Source organism: Cibotium barometz, chromosome 65, assembly GCF_041138505.1.
Source record: "Cibotium barometz isolate CiBa-2024 chromosome 65, ASM4113850v1, whole genome shotgun sequence".
Lineage (NCBI taxonomy): Eukaryota > Viridiplantae > Streptophyta > Polypodiopsida > Cyatheales > Cibotiaceae > Cibotium > Cibotium barometz.
In genome coordinates this window covers 29,279,902-29,303,303 of record NC_141110.1, presented here as the reverse complement: position 1 = coordinate 29,303,303, position 23,402 = coordinate 29,279,902, and the positions used below count along the sequence as shown (strand labels likewise).

At 40.8% G+C, this 23,402-nt stretch overlaps 1 pseudogene; it reads left to right on the top strand.

Moving 5' to 3' along the window:
• The first annotated feature begins 1,029 nt into the window (after window positions 1-1,029).
• LOC147603154 (uncharacterized) lies at window positions 1,030-23,243 on the top strand (annotated as a pseudogene).
• Window positions 23,244-23,402: the final 159 nt, after the last annotated feature.

Sequence of the window (23,402 nt, the reverse complement as noted above, 5' to 3'; positions counted from 1 at the left end):
ATGTTACAGAACTATGTTCAAGTTTTGAAAAAAAGTAGCCATGAAGAAGGGAATAGGCTCCACTGCAATAAAACATAGGCGCGAAAGTATGCTAGAACCTCAAGAAAGAGCTATAACACCGAGAAAATCTGCTAAAGAGGAGATCAAAATAGACATGACTACATAGGTGTAGCTACACGGTAGAAAACACATTTACAAGTAAAATAGGTAGTTAACCTAGACTACTTGGAAAGATTCCCTTATAAATATGGAATATATATATCTTTTTTGAGGATTAGACAGAAATTCGCAATTTGATTCTCATCACAGAAGACTAAAATTTTCTTAAATTTTAAATAACTTAAAGTAAATCAAAGGACTACCTTCAAAATATATCAAATTTTTTGTAGTTGAATCATCTTTAAAATAATCATGTTTATACAATGCTTTGGTTTTTATTCTTTTAAAGATGATTCAAGTACAAAAAAAAAGTGTAGGCATAGACCCAAGCATCGGCAACGACAACTATGATGATGTAGGCATAGACCCGAGTGTCGGCACGACGATGGAGCTAAGGCACAAGACAGCGACGGCATTTATTTTTGGAAAAAGCATGTGATATTTTTGAAATATGGAAAGATGTGTTTGTCTTTTTTGGAGATTGGTGATCAAGTTCTCACTCTAGGTTGAGTTTTGTAGCAATTTGGATGTTCAACATCCAAATTGCTGCAAAACTCAACCTAGAGTGAGAACTTGATCCCAACCCCTTCTTGCGCCCTCGCCATAGGTAGACCTCTCACGTCATAGCCAGGCCCTCTTCTTATCTTGTGGCCAGATCCATAACTTCATCTCATACCCTTGCATATGTTTCCCACTATTAAGGGCATGAAGATTTCTTTTGAAGCCTCTAGGACACCTAATCTAGATTGTTTCTTTCTATTTAAAGCGATGAAATTGTCCATGTGTGTGTGTGGGAGTGTGCACTCTCTAGATTGTGTTACTTCTTTCTTCCCAAAGTGGTGCTATTGCTTAACCACTGAGTGGACTTTCATGGAGTTAGCTTGCTTTCTAGGTGTGCTGAGAGTGATGCCCAAAAGTGTGCTATCCTATGACTAGTATGGGGAGCAGGGTTTGAAAGGACAAGTCCCTCCTCCTAGTGCTGTTGGTCCTAACTTTGCCAACGACGATAGTCCAAGCCTTTAGATTCCACCCCAGGAATTCTGAAGATATGTTTGCGAAGTTCTTTGATGGAGGAAGCCATTTTGGCATGGGTGGACTAGGGGGATGGTGAGTTGGGAGAAACCCCTTTGGCGAGAGTGTGTTTGGAGGCTTCAATGGAACGGACAATGTCGTCAGGTCTTTTGGTGAACACCTCCCTTAGGTCCAAAGAAAGCGGCTGTAGTTGAGAACAATCTCCCATGCACATTAGGAGAGCTATACAATGGGTCCACCCGAAAGATGAACATTTCAAGGAATATTGCCAATGCTAGTGGGTATGTATGACATGTCTCTATGTGTCTCTACATGGAACCTTTCACAATGGGGAATACAAAGATTGTGATGCTTGCCTATCTTTGGTGTCCAAGAAAACATTGCCTGTGGAGGAGATATTGACAATTGATGTAAAGCCAGGTTGGAAGAAAGGCACAAAAATTACCTTTCCTGAGAAAAGGAATGAGCAGCCTAATGTTGTTGCCCCAGACCTAGTGTTCATGATTGATGAGAGGCCCCAAGCTATCTACAAGCACGATGGTAATGACGTAATCATGACTTAAAAGATCCCCTAGCTGATGCTCTTATAGCCACAACAATGACATTAAATACCCTTGATGGTTGAACTTTGACCATACCCGGCAATGAAGTGATTAGTCCAGGGTACGAGAAGTTAGTCCCGAAGGGTACGTCATCATCCGTGTCTACATCAGCCTCCAGTCAACAAGCACTTGTGACTACGTTAAAGAACCTCAAGTGCTCTTTTGCAAGAGGAAGGGGTATACAGAGAACAATTGCTATATTAAAGATCCTAACAAAAAGGAGTGTGGTAAATGCTATATTAAAGATCCTAACAAAAAGTAGTGTGGTAAATGCTACGTTAAAGAACCTCAAGTGCTCTTTTGCAAGAGGAAGAGGTATACAGAGAACAATTGCTATATTAAAGATCCTAACAAAAAGTAGTGTGGTAAATGCCATAAGCTAAGGACATCTAGCAAGAGAGTGTGGCAATAAAAAGGAGGAGAAAAATTACACTTCCACATCTGTATTGCCTCTTAGTGGAGATACACTCCTTTAAAGGAGAAAATCACATCACCCAAAATCTTTTAATTATAGTGTGAGTTATAACAATGCTAATCACTCTGTAATAGCATTGGGGAGGAGTGTTAAAACTCACCATGTAAATCCACAATATGAGAAAATTGTAAGGTGAGAGTGGCGTGATGTGTCCATTCAAGGATAAAATATGTGGCACAATATGAGCCATGTGTGGTTGTAAGAGCCCCAAGTGGGTGGAAACCATAGGTCACAAAACATATTTAAGTAACCTAAGGTAGCTTGTATTGAATAAGCTGGATAATAAAGGACCCAATCTTAGTTATATCCTTTTGTATTATCTTTTTTCTCTCTCACTTTCATGAATGTGTGACACACAAACAATCTCTACTCTCCAATCACACACATGCTTCTATTGTGCACCTTCCAACTTCTTTCTACAATGTCAACGTGACCCTCCATGATAAGATATTTTCATTGCCATTTTGTCAATACATGAGCTAGGTACCTACTTCATCAACCATCTAGAGCATGTGTCCCAGCAATTGTAAAAAGGTGCCTTTTGCATTGAAGCTTTTTCATGCTAAGTTTGGAGAGAGGTGAACTTTTGTAGCAATTTGGATATTCAACATTAAAATTGCCACAAAACTCAACCTACAGTGATATAAGTGAGGTTTTATTTGATGTAGGGCAACGATATCAATTCTTAAGCAAAAAAAATCATGCTTCACCAAATGTGTCATGGGGACACGCCAACAAAGTAGTGGAGTTCTTCCTTCAAGAGTTCACTTAGAGGAGGAAATGTACTCATGGATAGTGAGGAGGAGTATGCATCATCAACTTCCTCAAGGGATGAAACTACCACTAGTGATAGTGGAGGACTCAGTAGTACTGAAGAATAAGTAGTGTGGGAGGTGCACTGAGAGCAGAGTATGGATTTTTCATTGACATTCTAATCGTTATTGTAAGACTCCAAATTATGGCATGAATTTGTACTTTTATTCGAGAAGTCTACTTTTCAAGTAACATTTTGTCAAAAAATCTCAAATTTTTGAGTTTATTTGTCATTTGTATCATGTCAAATTTGTACACAGTGCCCAAAGTTTTGTCATTTTTTGGACATGATTTACTCATGAGTACAATGTTTCTTTGTTAAGGAAATATTACCTATTTTAATCACAAACATGTTCGAAGAAGAAGAAGAAAGAAAGAATGGAGCACAACAAATCCCCACCAGCAAAGGGTAGACCCAGTACCAAAACAATTTCTTGTATAGAAAAGAGAAGAGGATCATTGTGATGAAACTTATGGAACCCTAATCAATGGCTATGGAAGCCAACCCTAATCACATTGATTAAGTTAATCTAATCTTATGGAGGATGAAATCTAATTACAAACATAATGATGAAGTAATTGAACTAATCAAGCTTAACTCAAGTGCAGTTAGGTTATAATATGAAAACTTGTACTCATAGAAAGACTTGAGATTAGCTTGTGTACATTGCTTGAAAATGACCCCTTTTATATCAGGGTACTGTACTTCTTACAAATGTGCTCATGTGGGATAATTTCCAAGTGTGGTGTGACTGCATGCTCCTGATTTTGGTCCTCTACTCATACCTTGCTCTCAATGGCACCACAAATCTCAACACCCTCCCTTAGTGCCATGATGTATAGACTATTTCAAGGTGGTTTGATGTGAGTTACAAAATATCCATCACTCCCCCTTAGTGCAACATGCTACTTAAGGTGATCAAGTGTGGTAATATGTCATCACCCCCCTGGGTGCAAAAGTTGCTAACCTCAGGTGGTTAGGTGTGATAAAAAAAAGACTAGGTCTACTCATTTGGTGACCTTTTACAATCATGGGCTAAGGTGGTGAGGCTTGTTGATGTAGCTTTGGTTTCAAAAGAGATACTCGTGTGGTGGGTCTTCTATTTTCTTGATGAAGACTCCACGTAGTTGGCTTCCTCATTCTTCAGTCTGCATTCCTCTTCCTTGTGGGCAAGTTTGTTGGAGTATCCACATTTTGGCTTGTGTTTGAGTCTACACTTGCTTTTGAAGTTTCATTTCCTTCCATAGTGGTAGCATTATTTTCTGCCCTTGTTGGTGTAGAGTTCTTGTTCCTTTGTGATACCTTGTGTTCCATTCTTTAGCCACTTCTCTTCTTCAAGTAGGGATGAAATATAACCCTCAAATGTTGGTTCAAACAAAGAAGCATTGACGATAGTCATCTTGTTGTGCTGAGTCCATGCTTAGCTTTTAGTGTTTTCCAAACACACCAAACTCAAGTAAGGTTCTAGCTTTCAACATCTTTAAGTGTTATTGAGGAAACTTCTACATGCTAATTAGTAGTAAATGTTGTTAATTGATATAAAGAGGTTCTAGTTAGCACTTGTTTGAAACTAAAAGGTGTTAGTTAGTATAATCAATTCTTTACTTGTGCTAGTTAGTAACCATTGTTAATTGATATCTCGGGGGGGTCACTCTATGTAGAATATCCCTATCGCGTGCGTTCAAGGCCTATATTTTAAATCCCTTATCTGTGAATTTTTTAATCCATATAATATCCCCTTTTCTTTATGAATCTGTAAATTTTTTTGAAAAAAATTAAATCATACCCTTATGTAAATATATTTCTATAAGTTTCATAAATTAAAAATATGCTTCTGTTGAACTCACGTGATGTTCACATTTTTTTGTGAGCGACCCCCCCGAGATTGATATCAAGAGGTTCTAGTAGTTAGCACTTGTCTGATAAACTAAAAGGTGTTAGTTAGTATAAACTCCTCTTCCATGTCGGCATTTAGCTTATACTAATTGAATGATAGCTGTTAAGCTATCATTCAATTAGTACTCTGTTTGTACTATTAAATGGTGCTAACTAATGCTAGCATATGCTAGCTAGCAATCTACCTTTTGTTAATATAAGAGTTAACTAGCACTGGACTAGTGCTAGCACGTGTTAACTAGCAGTCTATCTACTATTAAACTATTTAACTAGCACTTCAATAGTGCTAGCATATGTTAACTAGCATTTTTTCTATTGTGTTAAGTAGTGTTATCTAGCACTTTTTGTCTGTCTTTTGTTAGAAAGTGTTAACTAGCACTTGACTAGTGCTAGCATGTGTTAGCTCTAGTAGTCTGCCATCTACTATTAATAGGTGTTTTAACTAAGCACTTTTTTAAGTATAATAACTTGTTAACATTGGTTTAGGATATTAAAAGAATTTCAAATGAAAAGCTGTCCTTTTTTGCACATGTACATGCCAAATGTCATGCAAGATCAGAGAGGGTAGCACAAGTGAGAAGTGAAAATCTACCACCATTAAAGAAAGCAGAGAGATCAATTGGTAAGGGTGAAGGGCAATGCTCAAAGGGTGTGGGTCAAGAAGAAGACTCACCTACATTTTCATATATGGTACTTCCTCAATCTATCCTTAATATGAAGGGTGTGATGGATGTTGAGCATGATAAATTTAGTGGAATGTTCAAATAGGGTTTCACCTTTGACAAGGGTTATGAGCATGTTGACATTAGTTAGGGTGAAGGGAAAGTGTCATAAACTACAGACAGTCGTTGAAGACACAACTAATAAAGAGGGTGAATGGAACAAAATAGAATGCATTGTTGTTGAGGCACCCAAGTCCAATGTGGATTCTGCTAGTAAAGACGATGGGTAGGTTGGTACTAGAGAGAGTGTTGCAAATAAGGATTCCATGAAAGAGGAGTTGGGAGGAGGAGGATGATGTAGATGCATGGGAGCTAAAGAAAGAAAACGAAGTGGTCTTGGATGTTTAGGTGATTGCTATGTCCTTGTTTGTTGAGATATCGAGATCAACTAGTGCTATGGGCAAACATTGATGACCCGCCTGGGTGATAGCTTCCGCACTTCTGCACTAGTAACGGTTGGTGTGATTATGGTTAATATGCCGCCAGTTTGGATGACAGACTGTGTGATAGCCACTTTGGAGTACTAGAGTTATAGCATAGTTTTATTGCCAACTGATATAGTTGGGTTCACACTATGGACTAACCATTTTGTATGTTACTATAGGAGAGTACTTTACCTTTATGTATGTACTCTTATCTTTTAGTTATATGGTTGTAGATAAGAGAAGAAGATAGAAGAAAATTCAACCATCCATCTCTCTCTTGTGTCTTGCACTCTCTTGTGTGTTTTTGCTTGTAAGGAATTAAAGCTCTCTCTCTCCCCCACATTCTCTTTATGTTATCAGAGCTCTGGTTCATGTGAGATCTAAGGATACAAGCAAGAGGCGAACAAGTAAGGAAGGAAACGGTACATGGGTAAGAGCATCATCATCTCTTTCCCTTCTTGGTTCAGGTACAACATCCCTGTCGATAGCTCCAGGAGCTACACATCTCCAATTGAGGAGCTTTCTTCACAAGCTTGGAGGTGCATGTGTGGTAAAAAGTACTTTGTACTAAATTTTTATGGCCAAAATCGTGTTTTGGGTGCATTTTGGTCTCCGTTCTATAACTGCAAGCTATTTTTTATAGTTTCAGGAATTTTTGGTTAAGAATTGCCTTTGGTCGAAATCTGGTTGTTTGTAGTTCAGCAATGCATTTTGGAAGTGTAGACAGTTTTGGCACATGTATTATTGACATAAGGTGTATGTACATGTAATCTGGTTAGATCTGGTAACCTACAAGCTGTGCTGAAGTATTGCCTCTAGTAATCATCACAGAAGATACTATTGTGTTACAAGTTGCATACAAAAATTGTCTGTTTGCAGGTTTCTGGAAACATTTCTAACAGACTCAATCAGATTATAAATGCGAAGATGGAGAAGAACAACTTCCATGCTTGGAAGTTTAGAATGACCAATTTCCTGATGGGTAAAGGATTTTGGGACTATGTCAAAGGAGACAATGAGGAGCCTCCAGAGTTGTCTGAAGATAATGCCACTTCCCAGCAGATATAAAAGCATTCAAGGACTAGAACAAGGGTGTAAGGAAAGTCATGTATAGGCTTTCACTCAGTGTCACAAACATGTTGATAGGACACATACATGATGCTAACACTCTAGCAGTTGCATGGCAAAATCTGGTGCATATATTCCAGAACAACACAGGTAAAAAAATTACACCTAAAACAAGAGCTACATACTGTGGAAAAGAAAAGCATGTCTATCAATTAGTATGCCTTAAATATCAAGGGCATTATTGAATCCATTGGGTCTATCAATTTATCAGTGGACGATGATGATTTGGTGAGTGTCTATTTGAATGGGCTTGGCAAGAGTATAAGCCATTCAAGACCTCCATTGCAGTCAGGGAGAATATTCCCAACTTTCGAGACTTAGTGTCTATGCTAATCATAGAAGAAAAGCCTCTTGGTGAAGAATCTTCTTCCACAAAGAAAGAACACATCGAAACAGGCCTTCTACTCTACTTCAAGTAGAGGCTGAGGTAGAAGTCGTGGTCGAGGCCAAGGTGGTGGCTGACAAGGAAATTAGAATTCTGGACAACAACAATCCAATGATTCACAGTAGAGGCAACAATCATACGTAGGTGAAAGAGGCTAGTCTAGAGGCAAGGAGAGCCAAAGAGGTCGAGGTGGTTGGGAAAGAAATCAGAGTGCAAATAGCATAGAGTGCTATTACTATGGCAAACTAGGGAACATGGCAAAGGACTACTATAAAAAGCAGAATGACATTAAAAGTGGGAAGTTACAACAAGGCAACTATGCATCATCTAGTAAACAGGGTAGTGATGATGACATACGTGAGCAATTGTTTGTGATGTAGTAAACAAGGTGGTGATGACGTAAGTGAGAAACTGTTTGTGATGCAACACATGCTTAGTTCCACAATAGGGGATGTGTCAAAATCAAAAGATATGTGGTATGTGGATTCTGACACCTCTAACCACATAACTGAAAAGATGCAGGGGGGAAGAGAGCTTGAGCTCTTGCAAGCACACACACACACTCACAAAACCCTAATAGAGAACACACAAGGTGAGAGGCTGAAAATCTTCTTCTTCTCTACTCAACACTCAACACACCATATACAAGAATAAGAGTACACACAATATGAAAGGTACTCAAACAATACATACACGGGTTCTCTATAGTGTGAACCCGACTAAATGAGCTGGCGCTATAACTATGCCAGTCTCTAGAGTGGCTGTCACACAGCCTGTCATCCCACTGGCCGCATATCACCCAAGATCTCACCAACCATGCCAGTGGTGTAAGTGCGGGGCCTATCCCCCAGGCGGATCATCAGTGTCCACCGCCTCACTAGAGCTCGATATCTCAACACTCCCCCTCGAGCTCAACTCCATCTCATGTACACCAAGCGAAGCCCTGAATCTGCGGAGCTTCTCTGTACCCAATGCTTTGGTGAAGATGTCAGCTACCTGATCCTCTGTGCTGACATAAACAAGGTCAAGGTCTCCTGCCAAGACCTTCTCTCTGACGAAGTGGTAGTGGACCTCTATGTGCTTCGTACGAGCATGAAAGACTGGGTTCCTGGCCAACTGTATACTGCTAATGTTGTCACAGAAAATGACAACTTGTCTATCCACTGATAGACCCAAATCTCCAAGTAGCTTTCTCAACCAAGCTACCTCACATGCTGCCATAGCAGCTCCTCTGTACTCGGCCTCTGTACTCGATAGAGCAACCGTAGGCTGCTTCTTGCTGCTCCAAGTCACAGCAGCACTCCCCAAAGAAAACATGAATCCACTGGTAGATCTTCTGTCTGAGATACTACCAGCCCAATCAGCATCTGTGTACCCATGTACACATATCTCTGTCCCAGTCTCATAGAATAGTCCACAATGCAAAGTAGACTTCACATACCGCAGTATGCGTCTCACTGCATCCAAATGCGGTTTCCGTGGAACCTGCATAAACTGACTCACCAACCCAACAGCATAGCTCAAATCTGGTCTGGTGATCGTCATGTAGATCAAACTTCCTACTATGCTCCTGTACATAGTAGGATCCTCCAAGATCTCTCCTGAATCTGCACTCAACTTGCCATTTTGATCCAATGGCACAGAAATAGGCTTACAGCCTGTCATACCATACTTGGACAACATGTCCAAGCCATACTGTCTCTGCAGTAATCCAATACCATGTGGTGACCTAATCACCTCAATGCCCAAGAAATATCTGAGCTCCCCCAGATCCTTCATCTCGAACTTCTGTCTTAGCAAGATCTTTACATCAAAGATTATCGCATCATGGTCTCCCGTAATGATCAAGTCATCTACATAGATGACAACAAGCACAACCCCTCTATCACCATGTCTCACATACAATGAGAAATCTGCATTGGCTACATGAAAGCCAATAGTGACAAGATATTCAGAGATCTTGTCAGACCATGCTCTTGGTGCTTGCTTTAAGCCATACAAGGCTTTCTTCAACCTGCAAACATGCTCGGGGTGACCCACATCTGATGTAAAGACCATTGCTTTGACGCAGCCACTGCTATCACAACTCTCACCGTTGCCATCTTGGCAACTGGGCTGAAAGTTTCCTCATAATCAATCCCATATGTCTGCGCATATCCTTTGGCTACCAATCTAGCCTTGTACCTGTTTATGCTTCCATCACTGTTATGTTTAACTTTGTACACCCACTTGCATCCAATGGCTTTCTTGCCTTCAGGCAATTGCACTAAATCCCAAGTCTCATTTCCATATAGTGCATCCATCTCCTCATCCATAGCTTTCTCCCAACACATATTTCCAACAGCCTCATCAATGCATGTGGGCTCAACAACCTGCACAACCTTTGCCATATATGCATAGTGATGTGCCACATAACCATCATAGGTAAATCTCTGCACAGGATTTCTCACTCTCCCAGATCTTCGCAGCTTCTCATTCATGGCTTCCATAGCCTTCTTTACACCAGGTGTTCTCATAGCTGGGATCCCAAGCTCCTCATCAAGGCTCATATCTGAGCCACTAGACTCTCCATCAACATGAGAATGCCCTGCAGAAATGTCAGGCATACCAAGGGGCTCAACCACTTTCTCTTTTCCTTTACGTGATGTACTAATCACATTTGCAGGGCTGGTATTATGACGCAGCCTGCCACTCCATGGTCTATCAACAGACCCACTAGATGAGGACTCTCCTGGTCCACTCAAAGACTGTGATTGCTGACCTGCATTCTGTGCAACCACACTTCCACTCACATCAGCCCCAACAGCTTCTTTTTCAGCAGCATACCAGCTGCTCATCTCATCAAAGACGACATCCCTGCTTACCCTCAACTCACGTGTAGCAGGGTTATAACACCTGTATCCCTTTTGCTCAAGGGAATATCCAATAAACACACATTTTTCAGCTTTCGGATCCAGCTTAGTTCTCAGCTCATCTGGCACATGCACATATGCAATGCATCCAAAAACTTTCAGATGAGACAAATCTGGTTTTCTGCCTGTAAACCTCTCCTCTGGAGTTACATCATGTATGGCTGCAGTTGGAGTCCTGTTCATGATGTATACTGCTGTAGAAACAGCCTCAGCCCAATAGCAATGCGGCATATTCTTCTCTTCCATCAATGCTCGCGCAATCTCAGCAATGTGCCTGTTTTTCCGCTCAGCAACTCCATTTTGCTGCGGAGTATATCTGCATGTGAACTGTCTCCGAATACCATTCTTCTTCAAGAATTCAGAGAACTCACTGGAGAAGTACTCTCCCCCTCCATCTGACCTTAGGCACTTTACATATTTCCCTGTTTGCTTTTCAACCAAAACTCTGAAATTCTGAAAGTGAGTGAACACCTCACTCTTCTCCTTCATGAAATATACCCACACTTTTCTTGTGTGGTCATCATCAATGAAAGTGACATAGTACCTGCAGCCTCCCATAGACACGGTCTTCGTAGGACCCCATACATCTGAATGCACAACATCTAGTGCATTTCTGCTCACATATCTGTTACGTGGAAACACATGCTTTGTTTGCTTCCCAAATTGGCATGCTTCACAGATTTTCTGCATACCTTCCACTTTAAATTTTGGCAGCCCTGTCACAATTTCTTTTGTCTGCATAGACTTCAATCTCTGCACATTTACATGTCCAATTCTTTTATGCCATATATCTGTGTCTGCAACAACTCCTGAACCATTTGCAAACATTGCAGCACTCATTTCAGGCATGTCTACATTCAATGTAAACATTCTGGCCACTCTGTTGCCTTTTGCAACCAACCTGCACTTGTCTTTAAAATCTTCAACATAACACCCATCAGGGTTAAACCGAACCTGCAAACCCTGCTCAATCATCTGGCCAACTGAAACCAGATTCTTTGTTATGTTCGGTACATGAAGTACATCTGCAAGGTACTTCACTTTGCCATCCTGCATAGACAATGGCACATCTCCAACGTGGGCAATTGGATGAGCAGTGTCATCCCCTGTTTCCACAAAACCTGGTCTTTCCGGGTTTTTCATCTCCTTGAACCACTCCCCATGACTCGTCATGTGGTTCGAAGCGCCTGAATCCACATACCATACATTATCTTTTTGTGCTGCATCAACATTTTCAGACATGGCATTCACGACATGCTGCATAACAAACAACCTCTCATTATCCTCATTATTTCTGCTTGAGGATGCATAGTTGTTTTGCTGCACTTTCCCATTTTGCATGTTAGCCTGCTTTTTATAACATTCTGCCTGCACATGTCCAGGCTTACCACAATAATAGCATTCACGTGCATCATTGTACTGCCTTTGCCAATTTCCACGGCCTCTTTGACTCCCCCTGCCTCTAAATCTGCCTCTTCCACCTGCGTGTTGTTGTTGTTGTTGATTCTGGGACTGTTGTTGCTGCTGCTGCTGCTGCTGCTGGCCATAATTCTGATTACCTGTTCGGCCACCTCCTTGACCGCGTCCACGGCCTCCTCTACCTCGTCCTCTTCCTGAACTCGTGTAGAAAGCCTGTTGCTCTGAACTGTTTTTACTTTGTGAAGACTGTTGGTCTTCACCCAAGTTCTTCTCTTCGATAATGAGCATAGACACCAAATCTGTAAAGTTGGGAATGTTTTCCCGAGTCTGAATAGACGTCTTGAACGCCTTGTATTGTGGCCCGAGACCATGTAGACAGACTTCCACCTTGTCATCATCATCTACTGACACACCAATAGATGCAAGGGATTCCACAATACCCTTTATCTTCAGCGCATAGTCATTCACAGACATGCTCTTTTTCTCCACAGTGTGAAGTTCATTCTTCAACTGTATCTTACGTGCCTTGGTGTTTGTTTCATAAAGCTTTACCAAGGTGTCCCACGCCTCCTTGGGGGACTTGGCATCCTGAATGTGCCCAATCATGGTGTCCTGTATACTAATGGAAAGCCAATACATAACCTTCCTGGCTCCTTGGTTCCAGTCTTTAAACTCTTTCACATCTGCAGCAGTCGGATTTATATCCGGTATCTCCGGTGCCTCTTCATGCTCACCTTCTATGTAGTCCCAATAGCCTTTTCCCATCAGGAAATTTGTCAACCTGAACCTCCAAGCATGGAAGTTATTCTTATCCAGCTTCTCAGCCACAATCTGTGTTATGCCATCATTAGACATCTTGCCAAACACACAATTTCACCAGAACCTGCACTCTGGTTTTTCTGCACAAATGCTGTATTTTCTGCACAGCGGTACTGCAGTACTCTCAAATGTCACAACCAGTGACTTCAGTGTGCATACATACACCCAATGGCAACTGTAGACCTCTTTGCAGCACCCACAGTGTCTGCACAGTCAATCTGTCTTCCTGCAGTTCTTAAAACAGAGTTCTGCAGAGAATCGATGACTTACCCGCAGTGCTCGAAATCGCCTGCTTTCTGAAAAACGAAGGTCCAGACGCGCCCGAAACGCGTTTTCGGCCCGAAAATTGTAGTCCGTAAGACTGTATAGTTGCCCTATAGCTTCACTCCCGCGAAGAAAGCTCCTCAATCGGATATCGTTTGCCGGTGCCTCCCGTAGAGCTCCCGACAAGGGTGTAGTCACCAACACAATAGGGAAGAGTAGTTGAAGCTCTTACCCTCGTACCGCTTCCTGTGGTTCTCTTGCTTGCAGCTCAGCCCTTAGCACGAACCAGGCTCTGATACCATGAAAAGATGCAGGGGGGAAGAGAGCTTGAGCTCTTGCAAGCACACACACACACTCACAAAACCCTAATAGAGAACACACAAGGTGAGAGGCTGAAAATCTTCTTCTTCTCTACTCAACACTCAACACACCATATACAAGAATAAGAGTACACACAATATGAAAGGTACTCAAACAATACATACACGGGTTCTCTATAGTGTGAACCCGACTAAATGAGCTGGCGCTATAACTATGCCAGTCTCTAGAGTGGCTGTCACACAGCCTGTCATCCCACTGGCCGCATATCACCCAAGATCTCACCAACCATGCCAGTGGTGTAAGTGCGGGGCCTATCCCCCAGGCGGGTCATCAGTGTCCACCGCCTCACTAGAGCTCGATATCTCAACAATAACCAGTCATGCTGAGTGGTTTAGAGACATGCAAAAAATGAACAAACTAGGTTATGTAGAGACAGGTGATGATACTATGCATCCCATTATGCATGTTGGTAAAGTGCCATTATCTATGCAGGATGAAAAAATGAAGTACTTGTTGGGAGATGTACTTCATGTTCCAAATATTACAAAGAACCTGGTTTCTGTTGGACAGATGGTTAATCCTCAATGATGTTTTGTGGAAGACTTCAAAAATCAGTGTTGCTTCATTGCAAAGGGTAACAGAAATGGCATGATGTTTACTTTGGATGTAAACATGCCTGTAGTAAAGCCAGCCATGTTTACACATGGAATAGGTGTCATTAACAGATATTGACATATGGCACAAGCGCATTGGTCATGTGAATCTACAGCAAGACTGAAGTCTATGTAGGTCCAAAATATTGTTATAGGTTTGCCAAAGTTTAAGGTTGATGATATGCATAAAGTATGTGAAGCATGCTAGCTTTAGTAACCAGGCCAAACATGATTTCCACATGAAAAGTATGTCAGTGCAAGGCCATTAGATGTCATACATTCAGATGTATGGGGACCGGCCAAGACTGCAACAATTGTAAGTTACAAGTATCATTTTACATTCATTGATGACCAACTAGGAAAGTGTGGGTTTACTTCATAAAGGAGAAAAGTGAGGTGCTTGCTCACTTCCAGAGATTTGAATCCTTGGTCGAGAAGGAAAAAGGCATGTAAATAAAGTGCCTAAGATCAAATGGTGGAGGAGAATATTTCTCCAATGAGTTCAACAATTTCATGAGAAAGTAGGGAATCAAGAGAATGCTTACATGTAGACTGCAAAAAAAAAATGGTGTTGAAGAAAGAAAACATAGGCACATTGTAGAAGTGGCACGTGCCTTAATGGCTAAAAAGAATATGCCACATTAGTTTTGGGCAAAAGCAGTAGCAAACTACTATCTAGATTAAGAACATGACACCACTGCAGATGTTCATGGTATGACACCTGAACAGAAGTTTACAGGCATAAGATGGGACGCTTTGTGATTCGGCTCAGTGGCACCCTATTGTACCTATCCACTGGCTTCACTTGCATGATTAGCGACATAGCCTTGCATGCCTTTTCTGTGACTTCATCCCTGATGTTCTCGTACTCAGCTCCATTAGAGTTGTAGGAGCTCTTCTTCAACATGGCATCTAGAGGCATCTTGTCAAAGGCATGTGTATGGATTTTTACTCATGGTGGGAGCTTTAGAGCCTCACATATTAATTCTTTGGTGATTAAAACTTGGTCTGTGGTGCCATCTACTTTTGTCGTTGTCCCCCTCTTGGGGGCTTTGTCGTACATCTTTATATATTCTGCACAAAGTTATGTTCTTCCTATCCAACTTTTCACCCACAATTTGTGCTGGATTGTCTGACGTATTTGCTCAATGCAAATGTACCTTCCGCACACGTCCAAATCTGTAAACAAGCCTTCCTCAGCTCAATCACACTCTAATAAGTGTTCCAGATACTCCAAAGTAGTCAACAAACTTCACTTTTGATGTAGAAAATCAAACTGTAAGCATCCAAAATGAACTGGCATACGCAATCCAAGGTACCCTATTTTGGCATGCTTTCCAAGGCTTCAAATTGCAATGTAGTGGTTCAATCAAGTGTGGATAACTTGCATTGACACCTAAACAAGCTCAATGTTGCATATCAAGACCAACCAAGGTATGTACATACTAATTTTGTCAAACCCCCTTCTCTGTTTTGAGAAAAACCAGAAAAACCAATAAAACCAGTAGTAGAATTGCTCTAATTTCTTCAATGCTTGTCCAAATTGAGAGACTAGGCATTCATTAGCTTAGCAATGATGTCCACTAACTCCATGTAAAAGGAATTAGACCAATTGGTTAAGATGAGAGAGTAATCTAATTAATCACACTTTGTTTCACTAATCACAATAGATAGCCTGTTTAATCAGCTCATTTCCAGCTCCATAATGCTTAAGTGCTCCAACCAACAATGTAGCCTCCTTCTCAAGTGTATGTACCACACAATTGCTAAGCCAATTTTGGAAGTTATCAATCACACAAGTGGACCAAGCTCCAATGGAAAGCTTGTAAAAAACCAGAATTTTCTTTTGCTTTGGGCAACCCTAATTTGCCTTGTTTGTGCTTGAATCACCTGCAATCCGCTCAAGGGTGTTTAGTAGACCTTACCCGGTAGGCCAAGTTCTCAGATCTGATAGAAATCCGTCTGCTCCAAGTTTCACAGCATCAATGGCAAGCTTCACAGCATCAATGGCAAGCATCAATCGGTGTGCTCCAAGCTTCACAGCTTCTTCTCCCTCTTCTCTCACTCACTCATAAACCCTAATAGAGAGCACCAGGCTCTGATACTATGATGAAAAACAGGTAGAGGGAGAGGAGACACACACACAAGAGCAAACCCTAATGTATATTGCAAACCCTAACCATAGAGGGAAGCCATCTTCCTTCTCACACAATGCATAAAGCCATAATCCATAATACACAAGACACACTATATCTGTTGTGTCCACACTCAGCTAACCCTAGCTAATGTCCACACACTATGACCAGCTGGACGCGGTCATTTATGTCTCACACATGTTCCTACCTAACATGCCAGCACATAGCATAGCTAGCACATGCTAACATCGAGCTTGAATCTCAACATGATGGACTGATGGGGTTAGGCTGGACTGATGGGTCCCTAAAATGAGACTCAATTCTGTTATGGTACAGTAGATGAAGTAAATCTCGGATAAAAATTGTTCTATGGAAAAGAATCAACGACTGTGCCTCACAATGAGGAAAAAAGCGTTGGTCTCTATGATCCAAGTGCAATCTTTTCCTTGATCTGACTATGGGACTTACGGGTTCGGTCAGATCAATTCAGTTAGTTAAGGCTTTTGACTACGTTAGAGTAAAATTATCATGGAGGAATCGCCCATGCTTTCCGGGCGAGGGAAGTTTTTCCGCGTTCGGTTTTGGAAGAAATGAGGGATTAGCCTCTTGTCCAGATATCCGTGGGCGAGGCCCCAAGTGAGGGACCCTACCCCGTGCAAGAAGTGCTACTTCCACTGCCTAGCACCCCTGAATTCGTTGCGCGGTGGGGATAGGGATCTTTCTGTTTGTCACCGTAGAGTCTCTCGCACCATCACATAAGGCAATCACTCTCTCTCACTCTTCAACACAAGCATGCAACATATAAGTAGAGAAGAGGCACAAGTTCTAGAATTCTCTCTCTAAATCTCTCTCTCAAGACACAAAACAAGAGCTCTCAATAGCACAAAGGGTCCATTCATTTTTATGAGAAAATGCCTTATATACAATTAGCCCTTATTCACACTTGGGTGCCTGAAACTTAACTTAGGCCTTGGGTGACCAATATCTCATAATGTACAACTTTTATAGTGCCTTTACATGACACTTATTAATGTCCTCAAGTGGAGGAGCATACTTGTTAATCCAAAATGGGATTAACAATGATTAATATATAACCTAGCATTATGCTTATATGATTAAAGCAATATAGGAATTGAAGCCCACTTGTTTTGAGCAGAAACTTGGAAATAAGAAATGGGAAGATGCCATGAATGAGGGGATGGAAACACTGGATACAAATGCAGCACTCCCAAATGAGAACATAAAACCATTGGTAGATCTCTTGTGTGCAACACTACTAGCCTAATCAGCATCTGTGTACCCATGCAGCTGTATCTCTATACTAGCCTCATACAAAAGTTTATAACCAACTATGGACTTTACGTACTTGAGAATCCATCTAGCCGCATCCAAGTGTAGCTTCCTAGGGGCTTGCATAAACTGACCCACAATTCCAACAACATAGTCCAACAACATATCTCAATTCTGACTTAGTAATGGTCATATAGATCAAGCTTCCCACTATGCGCTTGTATGTAGTGGGGTACTCCAAAAGCTTACCTGTATTTGCAGAAAGTTTTGTGTTCTGCTCCAATGACACTGAAATATGCTTACAGCTTGTCATACCATACTTGGACAACATGTCCAAACAAAATGCCATGACGTGATCTCACCACCTCCATGCCCAAGAAATACCATAGCTCACCCAAATCCTTCATCTCAAAAAGTCTCCTGACATCATGTATGTCAACATCACTATTAGTAGTGATAATCAAGTCAGCCACATAGATGATTAATAGCATGATCCCTCTATCTGTCTTTTTCACATAAAGTTAAAAATCTACATTGGATATCTAAAATCCAATTGTAACAAAATACTCTCCAATCTTGTTTGACCATGCTCTTGGTGCCTGCTTTAAGCCATACAAGGCTTTGTGTAACCTGCACACAACATCTGGGTGTGTATCACTCTCATAACATGGTGGTTGCATCATGTAAACTTCTTCTTTTTGCAAATCACTCTCATAGTCAATGCCATAAGTCTATGTGCATAGCCTTTGGCAACCAATCTTTCCTTATACCTACTCACTGTGCAGTAAGAAGTAGCCAACAGTTGCCTTGTCGAGTACCGAGGCTAAGTATAGGGGTGCTACTATGGCAACTTGTAAGGTAGCTTGGTTTCAAAAGCTACTTGGTGATATGGGTGAGCCCATGGATAGGGAAATTTTGATTTATTGTGACAACATGAGTAGCATATAGTTGGCGAGAAACCTAATATACCACGCTAGAATGAAGCACATTGAGGTGCACTATCACTTTGTGAGAGGGAGAAGGTTCTAGCAGCAGGTGATGTAGATCTAGTATATGTCAGCAGAGAGGATCAAGGTTCACAAAGGCATTGGGCACATAGAAGCTCCACACGTTTAGGAGCTTACTTGGAGTGCACTGTGTGGATTTGAGCTTGAGGGGGAGTGCTGAGATATCGAGCTCAACTAGTGCTATGGGTGGACATTGATGACCCGCCTAGGTGATAGCTTCCACACTTATGCCACTAGCGCATGGTTGGTGTGATTATGGTTGATATGGCACCAGTGGATGACAAGCTATGTGATAGCCACTTTGGAGTACTAGAATATGGCATAGTTATATCACTAGCTCATACAATCAAGTTCACACTATGGTCGAGCATTTTGTATGTTATTGTAGGAGAGTACTTTCCCTTTATGTATATACTCTTATCTTTTAGTTATATGGTTTTAGAGAAGAGAAGAAGATATAAGAAAATTCAGTCATCCATCTCTCTCTTGTGTCTTGCACTCTCTTGTGTGTGTGTGTGTGTGTGTTTTCTTGTAAAGAACTCAAGCTCTCTCTCTCCCCCACATTCTCTTTATTGTTGATCTACCAAATGTCCAAGGTGATGATAGTCCTCTTGAGAGGACAATGAAGAGAATGGTGTCTAAGAAGAACACTGATAATATAGTACTTGGCCCAAAGATTTTCGCATCCAAAGAGATTAGAAATTTGTAAAAGAAGCTAGTACCTCCTTTAAAGAAACCTTATTTTGCAGCATAGTAGCTTGTAGAGCCAATAGTTAAGCCCAACAATCCACCTCCACAACCTGCAAAACAAGTGCAAGGAAAGCCTCAAAACCACTTCTAAGAACTCTGAAATGTTAACCCCCATGTATTTGAAGTTTTTACTTGAACTCTCTTTGTTGCTATCTGTTCATCATAGTATATCTTTGTAATGCAAAAGTTATTGGAAACTCTGTTATTTCCCTACATGACTATAATTTTCACTCCATTTCTACATTCCTCTTAATTTCATTATGTCTCAATAGATTTTCCTCCTTTAATTCTACAAGTGTCTAAAGAAGAACCCTCATGTTGTAGTACTTGGCCCAAAGATTTCTGCACCCAAAGAGCTTAGAGATTCAGAAAAGGAGCCAACAAAGGAGTCTCCTCTTACACTAGAGCAACTTGTAGAGCCACCAATTGAGCCCAAGGATCCACCTCCATAACCTACATGACAACAAGTACGAGGAAAGCCTCAAAACCATGCACTTGCAGGAAGCTATGAATTGTTAACCCCCATGTATTTGAAGTTTTTTCTTGAAATCTCTTTGTTGTTGTCTATTCGTGGGCAACAACAATATCTTTGTAATGCAAAAGTTATCATAATGGAAACTATGTTATTTCCCTACATGACTACATTTTTCACTCCATCTACACATTTCTCTTAATTTTGTTACACCTTAATAGATTTCCTCCTTTTTTAATTTTCTATGCAAGGTATGTTATGTGTTTTACGGTTACATGTTCAGAGATTGGGGCCATGTCTATCTCTTTAATTGAATATTCACTTGTGTTAACTAGTAGATTGTAAGTGTTTACACAAGGCTAACATGTGTTAACATGCTTAGTCAACCCTAATAGAGGTATTAATTAACAGTCTACCTTATATCCAATGTGCTAATTAGTATTATGCCTTATATCAACATGTGTTAATTAGTAGCCTACATTATTTCAATAGGTGTTAATTAGTAGCCTTTATTATTTCAACAAGTGTTAATTAGTAGCCCGCATTATTCCAACAAGTGTTAATTAGTAGCCTGCATTATTTCAACAGGTGTTAATTAGCAACCTACCTTATTTCAATGGGTGTTAATTAGCACTCTACTAGTGCCAACTATAATTCTAGTGTATGCTTAGCCAACCCTAATAGGTATTAATTCTAGTGTATGCTTAGCCAACCCTAAAAATAATAGGTATTAATTAGTTGGCACTCTACTAGTGCCAACTATAATTCTAGTGTATGCTTAGCCAACCCTAATAGGTATTAATTAGTAGTTTATCTTATATCTAGATGTGCTAATTTTTAGCAGAGTTAGCAGGTGTTTACAGGTGTTACTAACAAAGATACAACAATAAAGGCATGATTTGAAATATCAACAAGAAAGAACATAACTTGATAGAAAGTAGTATTACCAGTCATCAATACTTTTACATGCCAAATACCAAATGGCATACTATTCGATTTGTAGGTTTCTAAAGTGATTGTAAACATTTGCCTTATTTGTAGAATATGCATCATTGGTATCTTGATACATTTGACAAGATGTGAAAGTATTACAACTATAAGGGCATTTCTTATTAGGAGTTTAAAGGATAAGAAATCCATCTATTTATAGAACAAACCCTTGATGGTAAAGGACCCCTTTGCAATTTCACTTTCCCATTCATCAACATATGTTTGTTGATTGGTCTTTGACTACAATGCACTTGACCAAGTAGAAATCAACACCTTTCTCATTGTCAGCCTCAGAATTTACTACAACATTATCCCCAACACGTAAATGTGCAATTAAATTATCATGGTGACCTTAGTAAGTTGCTTCATCATATGCATCTTTGTCATATACATCTTCATCATTTACAGCATCACTTGAATCACTTAAGGGAACTAGAGTGTGGTAATCCCAAGGTTGCACATTTATTCCATTGCCCATGCATGCATGCATGCACCACAAAAGCACAAAAGTTGTCTAGTTGCAAGACTTGTAGAATCACATGGGTTGTGAGCATGAATAATATGCAGTTAATGTGAATTTGGGACAACTTCATAGTTCCAACTAACCTCCCTATTTACATACCCTACTTGATCTCTCAAAATATGGGGGCAACTTCTCTTTCCTTGGGAAGGATAGGATGCTTCAACTCCTTTTTCTTTTTACAACAGCACCAGCCCCATCATGTTCTCCTTTGTCACATGACCACTTGCCAAGAATTTCCACATCATCTCCGTGCCTATCATTCCAGCATACCTTGTAACAAAGTAAAAGGGTCTACAAGACTTGAATTATGAGACAACCCTATCTGGCCACACCCAATGCCATTTGGGTTTAATCCCCGATTCTTGTAACCACTTTGCATGCATAGTTTTGAAACAAAGAGTATGTCATGGACTCTATCATTTGAAATGTAGAAGTGGTAAGTTTTAATGACTTCACCTAGCCAGTGATAACTATAAGAGACGTGGAGCAATATTGTCACCTCTATAGAATGCTAGTGCATACTCTAAACCTCATGGTGTAGTTCTCTGTGCAAAGTCCACTATTGATACAACCACATCAACATGGAATTGGAGAATACACTCCTTGAATTGTAGACTTTGCAAACATGCAAGGTAGTTGTGTGTGTGATGAAAAAATTGGGCTTTCTCTCAATAATAGAAGAAACTCGTGACATTGCATTTCTTTACACACAAGATCTTTTATCTTCTTCTTGTTTCCCTGCTTGTATCAAGTGTCTCCACATATTCAAAAACCTTCATAGTAATACTCTTTCTGTAATGAAGTAGATTTGGTTGCATATGCACATGGGGGATGGGGCCTAGGCACTGGGGCTTAGGGTCATTCACATGTGTACTTTTGGGGACCTTGGGCTATATTACACATAGGGCTGGCATTATACTCTTTTGATCATTATACATTTTCATAAGTACACTTACTCTTTGGAGCTCTAAGCTTCCATGGTGAACTTCTCCCTCTTGAAATGTTAGGATGGTGACCCACACCCATGTCACTCCATGCCTTGAGTGGAAAATCGTAGTTTCTTGTAGTGGTATCAGAGCTTTGATTTTGATCCACTTTCTTGGAATTTTTCTAAAACGTTTTGAGTTTTCTTGATTTTCTTGATCAAGAAGATGTTGAGAAAACGTGCTGCTTATGCTAGATCAAGAAGATGTGGAGGAGAAAGACCCAAACTATAAGAACAAATCTTGCTTTTATTAAGTTGCTTAAAATACAACTAGGCTTCATACTTCATACAAATGCCTTTGGCATGTGCCTTTAATTAGGCTTGCTAGTGGCCTAGGGTTAGGTGGGTCCCTTAGGACCATTCACACCCACACACCTTCTACACCCTTGTTCACTTGTTCACTAAGGCTCCAAGGCCTATATCTTAATACCCCCCCTTAATACCAGCCATGAAAAAATATTCTTGGAATGGGTGGTATTGGACATATGGAAAAAAAAATATGCCTTTATAACATTAGGCTTACAAGAATGTTCATGTTGGTGTGGTTATCTAGGACTTACAACTATGTTCCTAGAGCCTTAGAGGCTAATGCAATGATGCCATCTAAGTCTTTATTTGATGTCGCGAGATGAAGATGTACACCTTAATGATGGTGCATCCCACTCTTTGTGCTTGCTTGACCTCTTGTAGTTGGCATGCTTTGGACATATATGCCATTGTTTCCACATGCTTTCCACCTTGACCATTCTCACACAATGATCAAAACAAGGCTGCCACCCTTGCTAGTGGCCTAGGGTTAGGTGGCTCCCTTAGGACTTCATTTGCCAACTGATGGTGCTTCAGTAATGATAGGATATAAGACAGGTGCAATGGCATGGTTCCACAAATTGAATGTGGAGTTTCAGTGATGTTACAATGATTGGAGTCTATTTAGATGATGGGTTCATGTCCGAGCGGGATGAGCGTCATCAACGCTATGTGGCAAATTGGGAGGCCGCACTGTTTGGCTATTTGTCGAGTTTGGGAGGCTCTTCGGAGGATGGTGATGGAGCAGAGCACCCGTAATCGGAGGTAGGTGCTACCATGCCTGAAAAAGCACTGGTGGAGCCGACCACCGAAGAAGAAGAAGCGGTCTTTTTGCGTTCTCCGGAGTCTCTACCCCGGTACATAGAGGTCGATCTAGTGAACTGTCCGCGTCTCCCTCTGAGCCCTTCGCCGCTATCA